This window comes from Diabrotica undecimpunctata, chromosome 9 (assembly GCF_040954645.1).
Source record: "Diabrotica undecimpunctata isolate CICGRU chromosome 9, icDiaUnde3, whole genome shotgun sequence".
Lineage (NCBI taxonomy): Eukaryota > Metazoa > Arthropoda > Insecta > Coleoptera > Chrysomelidae > Diabrotica > Diabrotica undecimpunctata.
This window is the reverse complement of record NC_092811.1, coordinates 93,865,014-93,878,579: the sequence shown is the minus strand read 5'-3', so window position 1 is coordinate 93,878,579 and position 13,566 is coordinate 93,865,014. Positions and strand designations below refer to the sequence as shown.

The 13,566-nt window shown below is 32.9% G+C and overlaps 1 long non-coding RNA gene across 1 annotated transcript in view; it reads right to left on the bottom strand.

The window, feature by feature from the left end:
* Nucleotides 1-462: 462 nt before the first annotated feature.
* The window catches only part of LOC140449799 (uncharacterized), a 218,845-nt gene continuing 205,741 nt past the window's right edge, over nucleotides 463-13,566 (bottom strand). Inside the window, exon 3 of the long non-coding RNA XR_011951887.1 lies at nucleotides 463-570. This is a non-coding gene — a long non-coding RNA (uncharacterized lncRNA). The remainder of the gene's footprint in view (nucleotides 571-13,566) is intronic.

Genomic DNA, 13,566 nt, shown 5'->3' with positions numbered 1-13,566 from the left:
AGTGTTCAAAAATATTTTATGGTCTTAACAATCTAGACTCGAAAACTAGCACATGAAATGGCCAAAATGAACAATATTGACTGTCCTAAAAACTGGAAAACTCCAAGAATGGCAGGAAAGGACTGGCTATACGGTGTTATGAAACGCAATTGCAAACATATTGCAAACGTGCAATTTCCTTTAACAAACATAATGTGAATGCTTTTTTTAATAATTATGAAAAATTAATCAAAAGATACCCAAAACTCTGTGACTTCTCCAGTATTTGGAATATGGATGAAACAAAAACTAAAACTAACCAAGAACCTCCTCGTGTGATTTCACAAATGGCCAAAAACAAGTAGCAGCTGCTGTAAGTGGTGAGAGAGGAACTCTGATTACTACAGTTTTGTTTATAAATGCAGCTGGAAATACAATACCTCCTGCTCTAGTATTTCCGAGAGTGCACTTCAAGAGCCATATGATAAATGAAGCACCAAACGGAACCTTGGATTAGGCTTATCAGTCAGGTTGGATGACCATTTCCAATTTCGTTCATGTGATGCAGCACTTTATAAAATGTTCAGGTTCCTGTAAAAAGAAAAGAATGCTTCTAATTTGCGACAATCATGAAAGCCACTTGTCAACTCAGGCAATATTGGCTCATGGCGTCTTAGAATGTATTTTTAGAATTAGTTTTAGTATGTATTTTGTCCATTATTTTATATTTTATATGTGTTATTAATGTTGAGTGTCAATGCTTTTACAAGTAATCGCAACGACTATAGATAAATTCACATTCAGATGGCAGCGTTCCAGAGATAGGCCTGTACTTTCTATATGCCAGAAATAACTACATTGTTGTCAGTTTTTAATCGTACCTACAATCGTACGTTATGGGCCGGCTCCTATAAAAGAATTATAATTTCGGAAATATTTATGAATGTGAAACGGAAAAATACTACATTTTTTTAATTATATAATTTTTCTGTTGGTATTTTAAAAATTATATTTCGGAAATCTGGTCTTTTCGGAATTATATCTTCTGTTCAAAATTGTTTACAATTCGTGGAAATGAAATAATTATTTGGATAATCCGTTTTTGATCGTAATGTCCTTTTAAAGACACACTTTCTCTACCTGCATTTACAGTTACAGACATTAAAAAATAATTTAGAATTAAAAAAATATACCTATTTATAAATTCAAAATTATTGTCTAATGCCAGCAATTATAAATTCAGGTAAATACTTGAGAGTCATTAAAAGAATTTTCAGTTGATATCAGACGTTTGTTTCGTGTCAGTGTCAAAATGGCCGCGAGTGTAATAAAATTCAAAAACGGTAATTTGTTAAATAGTGAATGCAAAAAAATAGTGTTAAATGTTTTTAACTATTTATCAAACAGTAATAATGATAAAAGTGTATCAACAATAGTGCGGGAAGTTTCTGCTATGACTGGAGTCTCTGAGCGAACGATATTCCGATATAGAAGTGAAAGTAAAAATGGTCCACTCGTAACTCCTATAAGAAAAAAAAAAGAACCGGTTATTTGAATAGTCGTGAGAATAGATATGATGAAGCAACTCGGTCTAGAATAAGACAAGTAGTGCACGGTTTTTTTATGGACAATATTCCTCCAACCCTTGACGTAGTACTAGAAAAAATTAAGCAAATGGAGCATCTTCCGAATTTTTCCAAGAGTACGTTGAGAAGACTATTGCACGACATGGGTTTTATATATGACAAACAAGGTAGAAATTCAATATTAATAGAAAAACAAGAAATAGTCGCTTGGAGGCGTCACTATCTCCGGGAAATAAAGAAACTGAGGAACGAAGGAGCCAATATCATTTATATGGACGAATCATGGGTTTATACTGGAATAACCAATGGGCAAGTATGGCAAGATACAACAATAAAAAATAGTTACAGGCTTTCGTAAATGGACTTACCACAGGTTTAAAAACTCCGACCGGAAAATAATAAACTGTGTTGTTTGTATATATATATATATATATATATATATATATATATATATATATATATATATATATATATATATATATATATATATATATATATATATAGTAAACTCTTAAATATTGGGGAAATCTGCAAGAAAGACTCTAATGAGTATCAATTGTTTCGCCGAACGTTTTCGCCAAAGAGAATTAATTTGGCTTCTTCAGGGCTGAAAGAGAATAAATTATAATTAGCTACCATATATTATCTATTAAAACATTATTGATCTTACCGTAACTTAGAATTGTAGAGTTAGAATATTAAAAAACTTTGCTAGTAACATAGTGGTGTTTTTTTGTTACTATGTGCAAAAAAAAAATTTTTTTAAGGTTTGAAATGTATGGTAGCTTTGAACTTAACACGCAAAGGTTTACCTAAAGTTAATCGAAAAACCCAATGTAACTACATTTAAAAGGAGGTAATTCTTTGAATTGTAGGCAATAACTAAATTTTTGATTTTTAGAAAGTTTAAAAGTGAGGTTCTGTTTTAGCCAGAACGCAAGCGCTGACAAATTCAGTAGTTCTTATGAATCTTTATGTCGTTAAGGTTCATTGGTAAAGAAACGAATGAAATTAAATCTCAGTATAGGGAAATATTATTTTGATTGTCTTTATTTAATTATATTCTATTGTTCATGTATTATTATATCTTATTGAGATGTATCTAAGAAAAGCAAGGGAATGTTATCTTTTTTAGTTAATGAAAATTAATTATAAAGGTAGGTTAGTTGTTAATGGATATATCAGTCAAGTTAGTTATCTGTGATGTTGTATTGTTCTTAGTATCTGATTTAAGTAAGAAGTGGTATATATCGCTTAGATTCTTAATGTCACTCTTAACATTAATGGAGAAATCGTTAAGGAAAATATAAGACATTTCGATGAACTCTCTTTTAGATTTATTGTTCTCACGGTGGAGAATTGTAGTGTTCGTATAGTCCATGAGATGACCAGTGGAATGGACATGTTTGGCTAATGCACAACGGTCAGGATGAAGTCGAGAATCACTTTTGTGTAGTGTAATACGTGATTTCAATAATTGAGATGTTTGACCGATGTAGGAATTCTATATATATATATATATATATATATATATATATATATATATATATATATACATTTCAAAGGTATCATATATGTTAAAAAGGGATAATTCCCAGGAGTTGGCTGTATACCGCATAATTAAAAAACTTAAACATCGAAGTAAAAAACTTCTGTTGTGATTGGTATATTCCATTCATTGCTATATAAATCTACGTATTAAAACATAAGTGTTTCACTTCGATATTCATATTTCATTTCACAATATATACATAATTCTTTGAAAAGCTTTATTCTCAGCCTTGGATTTCTGACCTGAGCTGAAGCGATAATCAGAAATTTGCACATCAATTAGGAACGTTTTACCTTTCTATTAGATATACAATATCATATTGCTTTAATCGTTTTAACATAAACAGTAAAATAAATAATCAACACATTCAGAACAATTTAGCCATTTTCATGTGATAAAGGACGATGTAAACTCCAATTCAATAGATTCAAATAAATTTCATCCATTAAAATGGTTGCTTTATGAACGCATATAAAGCAAACCCTATTATCATAAACAAATAAGGCTTTGTTTATTATTTGAGCATTAGAGAAATGCCATTAAAGTTTACAGCACCATACAGAGCTATTTTCTAGTATCCATTAATGATGCTGAAATTGCTATTACCGAATGATTCGTTTTGTATTTTGCATTATGCTGGGATTACTTAAACGGGGATGCAGGAAAAAGGAAAACAATGCTTTGAATTAAACGGATATGCCGTTGTATCTAATCGCAATAAAATAAGACGCCACATCAAACTGAATTTGCAAACTGTTGGTCTTGACGATATATATTATTCGTAGATAATTAGATAGGGAAATACTTAAAATAAACACATTATTCATTGGTGTGGAAGACAGGTACCTACATAGTTTAAAAAATGTTTAAAATTTTATATTTTTATATTGTAACTTGTGTCAACTATTGGCACGGTCTTTGGTTCATTATTCTAAGACATTTTTTTCTTTTTTGAAATTCGTAGTAAACTTTCCAAATATGAAAAAATAATTTTCTTGTAGGTAATAGGTAAAAACTTATTCTAATTGTTTATAAGCAAAAAATCGACGTGTTTTGCAAAATAATTTTGCAATATTTAAAATCTTCTTTTTAATTTTTTTAATAATAGTTGTAGAATAAAACTTTTTCTCTCATAAGCTATCCGTAAAATTAGTGTAACTTTATAATTTTCTGAATTATATTGTTGCAAGAAATTTTAATTTGGGCAAATCAAATGAAATAAGTTTTAAACGATTTGACTTATCGCTTTCAAATTATAATTATGTTTTAAGCATCACAATAACCAACATTCTGTGTAATACTAAGGTTTTCTGTTCATATTCAAAAACCTTATTAATATTTATAAAACACCGAAATTGCTGACTTATTTTACTATTTTCTAAGCATCAAAATAAAGATAACAACATTTAAAAAACGCCATTTCTTATCACTTATAAGACTATTTCCTTTAAAGTCTATAGCGGGATAAGATGGTCAAAATTGCACCATGCTTGATTTAGTTTTGGGTCTAGCCATTCGAAAGGACATAATTAAAAACTTACTCAGTTAAATTTTCAACTTCCTAAAAGCCTCTGGGGGTTCGCTATGGGAAAAAACGTATTTAAAAAAAATAATTTTTTTTAGACGCTGGATTACTGCAAAAAATTTAAAAAAATTCATAAAAGCGTATTTTAATAATGCAAAACTGCCTGATTTTTTCAGATTTTTAGCTTGAAAATTGAGCCCAGGAAAAATATTTGAAATTTTCAGTAATATTTTAGGTTATGTTGGAAATTTTTGGCCAACTTTAAAACAATGTTTTTTATGGGTTTTTTTCCCGGTCTTTATGAATGATATAGGTATTATTATCATTTTCAACGTGGAAAATGCCTAAAAATCGAAAAAACTGCCTTTTTTGGCATTTTTCTGAAGTTTTTGACTCATAACCTCAAAAACATACACATAAATTATTGATAATTCATATTTTTATATGTATTCTTATCTTTATAATCGAAATAAGCTATTAAAACTATTATTTTTTTCCTACAGCATGCTCTAAAACCGAAAAACCCCGTTTTTTCGGCGTTGTTTTTAACCTTTTGCTATATAACCTCTAAATTCAGTGTCTAAATGAATGATAATTTACACTTTCACATGCATCTTTCCCTCTTCAATCATAATCAGCTATTCAAAGCATTAGTTGTATCTCACAACATTCTCAAAAACCAAAAAACCCCATTTTCTCCATGTTTTTACTACATAACCTCAAAAGACCATATTTTTGATATCTTTTAAATAATTATTACAGCTGATCGTACGCAGGAAAACAAAATATTTTTTTTAGAGGTAAATAAAATTCATATATTTACTAATTAACAATCTATATTTACAATATTCTATTTAATCTAGATACATTGAATGACAGAATAATTACATTTTATTAATCTTCCTCACTATCCTCGCCGATTACCGGATCAATCTCCGTTTCGCCAAATATTTCTGAAAGAAATTTAGCTGGTCTAATAATGTCCGATTTGTACCTAGCATTGCTTAAATAATATATAATAGCAGCAACATGTGAGCAGGATCCAACAGTTCTCAATCCATTAGCACAATCACACGAGTAAAATTGCATTGTAGCCAATAGATTTTGGCTTATACTCAATGTAACATTTATAAATTTTTTTTGATATATCTGGATTTTATCAAAACCTTGATAATATTTGGTTTCATTCGGATGCATTCTTAATTAATTTCGTTTCTATCGTTCAATAACTTAACAATAACAATAACGTAGCTAGGTACCATACAGCTTGACCTAACTGGTACGGACCCGAAAAGAATATTTTGAGATCTCTCTCGGTCATCTCTGGAAAATCAAGAATTTCTCGCAATGTGGTTGTCTCGCTTGGTTGTCGTCGTACTTCGTCTAGACCACCTTGCTGTTTCAGCTTCTTTAGCCAATGTGTTATCCACTTTACTCTAATTCAACATTCTCTGTATTATTAATTTTTTTAATTCTTCATCTTCTTCTTCATCGCTCTTCTTCTTCTTCTTCTTAGCCTTCTGTCATCTATGTTTGGATATAGGCCTCTCCCAACTAATTCCATCGGTCTCTATCCTGAGCAACATATTTCCAATTTGTTCCGGATATTCTTTTAATGTCATCAACCCATTTCATCTGTGGTCTTTCTCTGGGTCGTTTACTTTCGTAAGGTCTCCTTTTTCATCGCTATATAATCTTTTTCCATAACGGTTATTAACAAAACATGCAATTCTGCAATATGCTCCAGCTTTTGGTAACAATTTATTATCCAATTGTTGATGGAGCAGCTTATATTTTTTTCCAAGAATGCCGTGGGCAGCTTCTACTGCCCATCTTAGTTTCGTAACATAACGAGATTCATTAGCTTTAGCTGTGGATAAACTTGGTCTTTTTCCTTTTAATGCAGGCATCAGAACCTTGAAGCCAAGATCTTCTAAATAGGATACGGCGTCTCTAAATCCCCTATATACAATACAAACATCACCTTTTTTCATAAGTGACCTTGTTCCATTTGGATCTTCCAGAACCTATATGAATTATCATTAATTTATGTGTATGTTGTTGAGGTTATGAGTTAAAAACTTCAGAAAAATGCCAAAAAAGCAGTTTTTTCGATTTTTAGGCATTTTCCACGTTGAAAATGATAAAAATACTTATGCCATTCGAAAGAACGGGAAAAAACCCATAAAAAAACATTGTTTTAAAGTTGGCCTAAAATTTCCGACATAACCTAAAATATAACTGAAAATTTCAAATCTTTTTCCTGGGCTCAATTTTCAAGCTAAAAATCTGAAAAAAATCAGGCAGTTTTGTATTATTAAAATACACTTTCACGAATTTTTTCAAATTTTCTGCAGTGATACAGCGTCTAAAAAAAATTATTTTTTTTAAATACCTTTTCGCCCATAGCGAACCTCCAGAGGTACTTAGGAACTTGAAAATTTAACTGAGTGAGTTTTTAATTATGTCCTTTCGAATGGCCAGACCCAAAACTGAATCGAGCATGGTGCATTTTTGACTATCTTATCCCGCTATAGCTTTTGTTTCAAATGCTTCAATTTTTGCTGATAGATGAAAACAGTGAAAATTTTTCTTGTTAATAACAAATTATGTTCAACAAATCGACTCTAGGAAACATGTAAGTTCTTGTTACAGAGGTCTATACTACTCAAAACAACTGTCGTTTGCCTGACCGGTTCAGTGTCACAAACAGGGTACTTTGTATGCTTATTTCAGGATTTTTGTTTCAGCACTCGGAAACAGTTTGTTCATTCTACATATCTAACTGTTAATTTTGAAGTTTTAATCTAAATATTTTTCCCTGTCAATGTCATGTTTGAAAGTTTGTCATAGTTTTTAAAATTTCTGTTCAAAATACCACACACACTTCATCATTTTCCAGCATATAACAAAATTCCGTCAGTTTTTATATTGCACTAAATAGAATCTATTACTTGAGCACATTTGGTAACAATACAATTATTAAATTATAACATTTACACATTTTAATAGTATAATACTGTAAAAATAAAGCTCCTAAACGGAACTAATCAAACGGCATATTTTTGATATTAAAACTACTCCATGTGTAACAGACCTCCAAAAACTTGCCCAAGTCCAAATCTTATAGAAAACCGTCTAAACGAATATATGGATCAAAATCGAAAACTGGAGAATCAAATGAAAAGCCTTCGTGTTATAATTCGGAATATGTATCAAGATCTTACTGAACTACAGGAAGAAAGGGATGAATTAGATGTGTACAAAAAATCGTCGTGCCCACCGACCCCTTGTTCAGGTATGGTTTTTTGTAGTTATATAATATGGTTTCTAGTTGCGAGCAGATCTTAAAAAGATGTTAAATCTTATTGTTGTATTGAACCAATTCAGATTGTTGACTACCAGATTGAGCTATGGGCTATGTATATTTTACAATTGTGGACAGTATCTTATAGCATAATCTATTTTTTTTTAACCCTTGAGTGGGGCTGCCTACAGAGAAGCACGAGTCGACATACCGTATCTAGAAACCTTTAATAAAACGCGAATTGTAAATTATGTTTTTTATCTTTAGAAAAGAATCTTAAGATACTTAACTTTTATGGTTAGAAGAACTAAAAATATAATTTTAAGATAGAGATACAATTAATTACTTTATTGTATCACAAATTAAGGCGCCGGGTCCAAAAGACTTGTTTGTTTGATAATTCTTCATTGGGTATAGGATGTGGTTCATCGCTTGCGCTACTAATATTAGAACCGGCTGTAAGCAAAAGCTGGATGTTTAATGTTTTAACCTTGTTTAGGCTTTGACACCTCTTCAAGGGTGATTTTTGTGTTTAAGAAACATCAGTTTGTGTGTGTTGTCATTCTACCGAGGCTACGTGGTGGCTACAAAGTAGTATTGTCAGAAGGACTTCCTACCTTTGGGTGCCGGTTGGCCAAGCCCTCTACTAAGTACAAGTTCCATTGGAAAACGGTCCTTTTTAGATTGTTGATCTTTTTGTTTTGTTCGGTTTAAACGCGTGGAGGATAGCTGTCTTCACCTAGGATCAGGTATCGTGGTGCAATGAGATTGGGAAACCACAGAAAACCAATCTCCCCCTGTCCTTGTGATTTTGAATACGACTCTTAAGGAGTGTACGGGGTGCTCACTGTTTAGTGTTTGGTGTGTGTGGGTTTGTGTAGTTATTGGTTGTGTGTTGTTAGTTTGTTTCTTTTTTGGTGTTTGTATGTTTATTGGTTTGTGAGCTTGCGTAAAGGTAAAGTGGATATGTGGGTAAATAATAAGTGTATGTATAACTGAAGAATGTGTGTGTCGTGTTTTTGTGTTTATGTGAGAAGTTAAGTGAAGGTTTGATTTATGTAATTGTTATAGCAGGAGGTTGATATGGCATACCCATATAGTGCATTGGACATTTCTTTTAAGTAGCGAAATAGGTCACTCCTCTTTTTAGGGAAGACATTGAAGAAGATCATGGATGTGAAGTGTATTAGGAATTTCATGTATTTTAGTATTTTAGTCGAACCGGAACGGAATTGATTGATCTTGGAATCTCGTCCTTCTTCGATCTTAATACTGTCGACAGTGCATTAGCCAATTTAGTTTCAGAGTTTGTGAAAATTCTAACAAAAGAAGTGGGTTGATTTGTAGAGCGGAAAATTATACAAACTATTTTGTATGAATGGGAATTTGTTTTCGGATAAATTATTGTCGATGTGTTTTTGAGACAGTTTTTTTTTTGTCGACCTAGGCAATGACTAAATGAAAGCTTTGGTAATGATTTGGAACGGGTTGCAGATTAGTTGGGCTTTTAGATTTAAAACCTGAATTTATGGATATTTTGCTATCTCCAGTGATTTCTCAAAGTTTTGCCGTAAGATCTTTGAGGTCCAGAAGTTCGTACGGAGGCTGCCGTTTGGGTTGAGAAGACTTTTATTGAGTCTAAATATATGGGATTAGATTGTTATCTTTAATAAGTCGATATAATGTTCTTTGCTGAGAGATGTCTGGGGGGATGTCCTCGATTCTGTAATTTTTGATAGTTTGTGGTGGTTGTTGTGTGCTTTGTGTTGTAAATTGTGTGTTGTTTTTTAGTGGTTGTATAGGTGTTGTTTGTTGTAGTGTAGTGAGTATATGGGTAAGTGTATGGATGATAGTGTTGGTTAAGTGTACATATATTGGTAAGAGTGTAGGTAGGGGAGTTTGGGGTGGAGGATTATGGTGAGGAGCGGATGTTTTCGATGTGGACGGGATAGGAGTGTGTTGTTTTGTGTGCGTGTTTCTTTGTGTTTTCTTTGGTGAGGTGAGTATTTTTGGCGTTGTATTGTTTTTATCTGTGTAGTCTGTTATGGTTACGTAACTGTGACCTGTGATGGCTTGCAGATCCTCTTTGCATTCTCTTACGTTGGGAATATTACTTATTGTGTATAGGATGGCTTGATTTTCGGATAGTTTAAGTTCTAGATTAAAGGGGATGTCTTCGAGGAGGTTGTGGTTTTTGAGGATGCGGTAAAATTTTCTTGGACTGGAAAATATTTGTTTGATTATTGTGATGTAGTATTTTTGTGTGTTTTGAAGTAATATGTATAGGTGTAGTGTGTGTTGGTGTGTGTTATGTATCTTGAGTGTGTGGTGAGCATATTTTGTGTATTATGTTTTTGATTCGTGTGGGGGTACGTGGTGATTTTGCTTTTTGTGCATGTACGTTTTGAATGATTAGTGTAATGTGTATGCTGGCCACCTCAGGATTTTGGAGACAGAGCTCTGTCAAAGCCTGCCCCCATTCCTGTTCTGTCCGTGATGCGTGTTCACCTATAGCAATTGACACTTGTGATGTGTGTGATGTTGTGGGTTGTGTTTCTTTTTTTGTGTATGTGTTTAGTGGCTTTGGTGATTCTTTTTGTTTCGTGCCCTTGATCGTGTTCGTGGCATGTTTGTGTGGTGTGTGTGTGTGTGTGTGAGTTTAATTAGTGCGTGTCTGAAATGTGTAGAATAAAGAGTGTATGAATTTGTGTTGATTTGTGTAAATTGTAAATGTATGATTTGGGGTTGGAATGTATGTGTGTGTTTGTATGCATATGCGTGTTGACTTTACCTGTGTTTAATGTGCATTTGCGTGTTTCGGTTGAGTCCTGCGTCAAGGAGCTCCTAGCACAGCACCTAGTGTCGATATTCCCTTGTTACCTATATTTTTTAATAAACTGGTTCTAGGAATTATCGATCAGCTAGTGCCATACTCTTTCGATTTTGATACGTTAATTGCAGGTTTTGGTGCCTTACATTATACCTCCACACATGAAATTCCGCATCTAAACTCTGATTCTGGTGGTCCACACGTCCAGATTTGCAATCCGTTGATACACGTACAAATTCGTTGTTACGTCTTGACGTTGCCATTAAGTTCAAAGCATACTTGTTTAGCAAAAAATTACATAGAGGCATGCATCATTAACAAAATACGTTTATTTTGAAAACGGTGTACTTTTTTGATTTAAAACAAGCATACCTTTTTTGTGAAGAATTGAGTGTTATTTAATGTTTTTTTCCCAGAATGTTTATACAGGGCGGACACAAAAATGATGACCACATTAATAAACCACTGTTAAAGTATGTGACGCCACCTAGTGTCAATGGTAAAACTAATATCGTTTTTATATTAAGCATACTAAATAATAGCAAGATACCAAATTTCACTTAAATCGGTTGAATATTTTTTAATATATCCCTAAAAAAATAATAAAAAAATATTAATGAATCATCCTGTAAAACGAAAAATAGCAACATTTTGCCTAAGCAATTTGAGCTCAAACGCTTTATTTTGATGTCAGATATCACCCATTAGCTAGTGTCTAATTAATTATGGGACACCCTGTATTGCTTTTGTTAAATATTGTTTAATTAAATAAAAATGGAAGAAGCCAGTACTAGCAGGAAGGATATAAATGTGAAAAGTTCATGCAAACAGTTACAAATTATAGTTAAAAAATAGTGTCTACTGTATAAGAGTATTTAAGGAAAACATTATCCCGGGCGGAGGCAATAAGTCGTTCTGAATGTATGACAGAAGTATCGTCATTCACTGTTTACAGGATTGTCCCTCAAAATTAACGCTCGGGTGAAGTTCAGGTCCCACAGATACATCTAAGAGGTCGAAAACCAATTGAATTTAATAAACATACTAATTTAGAAATTAGACGTACAGTTTATTCTTTTTCTTTTAATACAGAAATTCTCACTCTGGACAAAATCTTTTCTGTAATAAAACTAATGAGATAATTCTCCAAATGAGTCGTAAAACTTTGCGTAAGCAGTTACATAAATTGGAATTTACTTTTATTAAACAGAACAAGAATTCAACGTTGATGGAGAAACTTGAAATCATTACAAGACGTTGTAACTATTTGCCTAAAATGTCAGAGTTCCGTGAACAAAATACAAAAATTTATTATTTAGACGAAACTTGGATCAATGCTGGACATACTATTAAAAATGTGGGGAATGACACTACTGTAACAAATAGTCGGCAAGCTTTTGGCGAAGGTCAATCTCAAGGATTCTGACGACCGACAGGTAAAGGATAGCGGCTTATAGTGGAAGTGGCAGCGGCTTTCTACAAGACGGTGGTTGTTTATGAAAAAACCGGTGATTACCATAAGGACATCAATGCAGATCGTTTCGAACAGTTGTTTTAATATGTTCTGCACCATGCTGCAGATAACTGCGTCATCGTTATGGACTATGCATTATAAGATAGTTGCTGGAGTGAACAAATTTCCACTTCAAACAGCTGAAAGGCTGAAATATAAAAATGGCTCCGGGAAAAAAATTTTTCGTCCTATGAGAACGTAGTTAGGGTAAAGTTGTTAGTAAAAGGGCAACAAGAGAACGGGCCCATTCCCCATGTTAAATCCCATAAGAAATAGCTAAGGTTCATTCTGGTCATTTTTGGATCATTTCGTTGTGGAGGCGCGACGGCTTGTCCGATCGTGACGTGTGAGGTATCGATGAAAAGCGGAGGGGTGACAAATACGTAGACACAGAAAAAAATAGCGGATTATTGCCAAAAGGACACTAAGCTTGTAACGTCTAAACGGCTCAACTATGTTAGGACAAAATGCGTGAAATGAATATGTTAGGACAAAAAAACAAACGCAAAGATAATGCCGAAACGGCACCATATCGTTTCTTTGTTGTTATTACTCAGATTACTACATGTAACACGTTAAATGAAAGAGGAGGGGATATCCAATATGTTAACACAAAAAACAGACGGAAAGACATTGCCAAAATGGCACTATATTGTATCTCCGTTGCTGTTGGTTTGATTTTGACGTATAGGACATCAAATAAAAGAGGATAGGATATCGAATATGACAACAATAAAATCAAACATGGCAACATTTTCAAAACGGCACTATATTGTATCTTTGTTGTTATTGATTCAATTACTACGTATAAAGCGGTAAATGAAAGAGGATGGGCTACTGAATATGTTATCACAAACAAAAAACGCAAAGACATCGCCAAAACGTCTTATGTACGTCTGAAATACGTCTGATATACGTCTACTATACGTCTGCTATACGTCTGATGTACGTCTGATATACGTCTGATGTACGTCTGATATACGTCTGATATACGTCTGCTATAATACATCTGATATGCGTCTGCTATACGTCTGATTTGAGTTAGAACGCGTCTGCTATATGTCTGATTTGAGTTAGAACGCGTCTGCTATATGTCTGATATGCATTAGATAGCGTCAGGTATACGTCTGCTATATGTTAGATCGTTAGATATCTGTTAGCTCATGTTTAAGCGTTAAAACCACGTTTTAAGTATATTAATATAGCCTGGTTGTCGTTTCAGCAACGTCTTTGTATCTGTTTTTATCTTGATGTATTCACTATCCTCTCATCCT